The sequence below is a fragment of the Ursus arctos genome, chromosome X (assembly GCF_023065955.2).
Source record: "Ursus arctos isolate Adak ecotype North America chromosome X, UrsArc2.0, whole genome shotgun sequence".
In the NCBI taxonomy this organism is placed as follows: Eukaryota; Metazoa; Chordata; class Mammalia; order Carnivora; family Ursidae; genus Ursus; species Ursus arctos.
This window is the reverse complement of record NC_079873.1, coordinates 90,624,717-90,628,383: the sequence shown is the minus strand read 5'-3', so window position 1 is coordinate 90,628,383 and position 3,667 is coordinate 90,624,717.

Sequence of the window (3,667 nt, the reverse complement as noted above, 5' to 3'; positions counted from 1 at the left end):
CCGCTTCTCCCCCCAAAAGTCTGGCCTGAGAGGCTCACCGCCTCATCCTTCCTAGGGCAGGAGTGGATATTCCATCCCACCTGTGGAAGCAACAGGCCCACTCACGACATTCTCCCCTCCCCCCCCCCCACCAGGGGCCGTCTCCAGGTCTGGAGGGTCCTTTTGGTCCCTTCCCACGTGTCAGTTCTACCACCCCTTGGACACAAACCCTGCTCCCTTGGGAGACTCACGCCCCGAGAGCAGGGGCTGCGGCTGGGGCTGGGAGGGGCGGGGGGGGGGGGGGGGGCTGGAGAAAGGACCGCAGCGGAGGGGCCCTGTTCTGTGAACTTGGAGACATGCGTTTGGCAAACAGATGCATCCTCCCCAAGATATCCTGGCACCAGCCAAGTCGGACGTGGTCCGATGGCATGCGTCCAGGCACGCCACCCCTGTCGGCCCCCCAGGGCCCATGTGAAAGAGACTAGGGCGGCCGGTGGTTGCCAGAAGGCGACGAGCGTCCGCCGCCCCGCTCAGGGCTGCCTGCGCCTCCGCGACACTCTCCTCTGACACGCGCTCGGCCCGGGCAGGCCTCACATCCAAAGGGTCATCCCGGACACTCTCGCCCGGCAGGCCTTCCAAACTGGCTGGCAGACAGTTGGACTCCACGCGCCCCCCCCTCCCCCCGCCACACCACCCCGGCTCCCCCAGGTTGAAACCCCCAGTTTCCATGTGCGAGGAGTGCCACCCTCCCTAGGGATTCCCGCCAGACCACAGAGCAAAGACCTGAGCACCCTCAGAGCGCAGGCAGGAGACACGGAAGACCCCAAGGGGAGATGCGCCCCCACGGGAAGGAAGCGCCTGGCTCCAAGAGCAGTCAACGGCCCGGATGTTCGGGATCAGGACCGCGCCAAGAGAGGGTAACGCCGTCGGCCCCTCGCTGAGGTGGGATGGCCTTGGGTTCGCAGCCAGCTCGCCCAGCAGAGGCCGGCCAAGGTCCCCAAGGTCCCCCACGGTGCCCAGGTCGGGACTGGTGAAAGAGGCTCCGGACATCCTGCCCGGGGACCTCCCGGCCCTCAAAGCCTCAGCCTCCGCAGTCACCGCATCGACGCCCAATTGACCACCTGCAGTCAAGAGTAGGCCAGCAAAGCCCTTGCTCCTAGCCGCGGGGCGGGGGTGAACCACGTCCTCCCCTCCGCGTGGGTACCCCAGAGGGCGGGCAGGGCCGTCAACAGTTGCGGGTGCGGCAGTTGGCGCCGGGCTCTCTGGCAACGGCTGGGGGAAATGGAGATTCCGGAGGTCAATAGGCAATACCGATGTGGCGGGGGGGTGGGGGGGGGTGGGGGGGTGGCCGCCCGGGGGGGGCGGGGGGGGGGTGGCCGGCCGGGGGGGGCGGGGGGCTACGACGGGCGGCGGTTGGCCAAGAAGCAGGTGAGCGACAAAGGTCCAGGGACTGAGGCCTCTCGATCCCCTGCTCAAACCGCCCGCCCCCGCCCCCCACCAAGGAGCCCACGGCGGTTTTTCCGGGACGGTGACGTGGTGTGAGGGAGGAGAAGCGGCAATTGGCTGCCTTCAGGACTCGGTGGGGGTACTGGGGATAGCGGCCTGTGCGGCTGCGGGGTTGAGAGGCGGGGGCGGGGAATGTGCCCAAACGCACGCGGAGTGGAAGCCGGTGGGTGGGGGGTGGGTGTGTGTGGGGGGGGGAAGGCTCGCCCCACCCCGGACCCTCTTCCACGTGTGTGTCAGCTATCGGGACAGCCCGGCTCTCCACGAAGGTCGGCCCCGATGATCCAGAGCGGGAGCCTCCTTCGGGCCATGGGCAGACGGGCGCCTGACTGCGGGTGCATCTGTGGGTGCATCGGGGCAAAAGGGGCGGGGCCCCTGCCCAGGGGTGCCGCAGCCCGGCCCTTTCGGCCGACTCTCCACACTGATCGGTTGACGGCGGGCATCGAAGCAGGTGTGGCAATGGGACGCTGAGCCAGCGGGCCATTCCTTGTCACTGCCCTGAACACTCTGGTGGGATGTTGGTGAAGGAGGCCCAGACACTGAAGCGGGCCGATCCAGAGGCCTTGGCAGACGCAAGTCTCCGCCTAGACTTGACCGAGGGAGCACTGGGGTGTGCCTCTCGGCCAGAGAGGGGGAAGCCCCGGGAGATGGCACCGCAGCTGCCCGGTCTGCGTCAGGCAACCGCTCTTTGGGCCCCGGACGTGGTCGTGGTGGTGCTGTGGGGGGTGGGGGGGCGACGAGTGGGTGCGGCGGTGCGGGGAGGCTGCTGCTGCTGCTCTTGCTTCCACTTTCGCTACTCCCGGGACCGGCCTGTCCTTTCAGGACTCCGCTCCACGCCCCACCGTCGCACCGCCCCTCCTCCCGAGTCAACCTCAAGGCCCCTTGACACGGGGTGGCCAGGACGCACACGTGATCCTCGAACCGGACACAGGGACATCGGGGTCCCGCCACCACGCCCCCACCCCCCAGCCCTGGCAAAGGCGGCGGCCCCCAAATGCCCCTGCCGGTGTCGGTCTTTGGCGGGGCTTGCAGGGCCCCGGGTCCGCACAGGCCAATGCCGCTCTCGCCCCTAGGGGAGGGGGCACGCGGCCAAACGCCCAAGGGCCAGACGCCCAGCGCCCCTGGCCCCGCCCAGACATGGCGGCCACCAGGGTCCCGAGCCTTGGCTTCCCGTGGCCAACCCGCAGGGCACCGGCAGCCTGCGCTCTGTCCCGCTAGCCGTCCGTGGAGCCTCCCAGGTTGCCCGGGACAGCTCTGCACCTCGGGGCAGTTGGGGGGGTAGGACGGAGGGCCCGTCTCCCGACCCGGCTGCGACTCCCATGTCACTCCACCCGGGAAGAGGCAGCGCGGGGCTCAAGGGATCCCCAACGAGTTCCGCTTGATGGCAGTATTGCACCACGCATGCCAACCGGCCCTTCCCCCAGGGCCTCTCCCTCCGCCCTTTGCCGAAGAAAAAAGGCCGAGCCCTGTCCACCCTGGCTCCAACATGGCGGCTCCCGCGTCTCCGCCACTCCGCCTCTCTCCTGGGGGCGCACACCCCCGCTCTTGACTTTGCGTGGAGACGAGCCTCGTCCCCTCTGCTTCCCCTTAGCCTGCCTCCCAGCCCAAACACCGAGGGCGAGGCTCCGCGAGGCCCAGCGACGTTCACCAAGGCTCCCGGCAGTGGCCACGAGCCCGTGCGGCACTCCATCGCTACCCGCGCACCCCTGCAGCACACCTCAGGGGACACACTGGTTTGGTTTCCTTTGCTTTGGTCTGGTCTGGTCTGGTCTTGCCGTGGGCCCAGAGCCCCAGCCACCCCCAGCAAGTCGGTACCCGGTCCTCGGTCAGAACTCCCGGAGAGGCCAGCCTGACCCCGAGGCCCCCAGCGGCCAGACGCGAGGGGCGGCAGCGGCCCGCGGGCACCGGCCGTGGAGTCGACAATGAGGTCCACCTCCCGCGGCCAGAGGACTGAGGGGTCCCAAACACCTTCGCTTCGCCCCTGGCCTCAAGTCGACCCCACCCCCACTCGCCCGGGGATTCCGAGGAGGACCTTGGCCCACCCGGGCCAGTGTGGAGGGCGGCCTGGAGCCCCCCACGGTCGCCAAAGCGGCTCCGTGCCTGCCCCGGCCTCCATCTCCGGACAGCTCCCAACGGCTGCCACGCGAGGGGCAGGCCAGGGAGGGGCAAGCCGCACGTGCGCCCA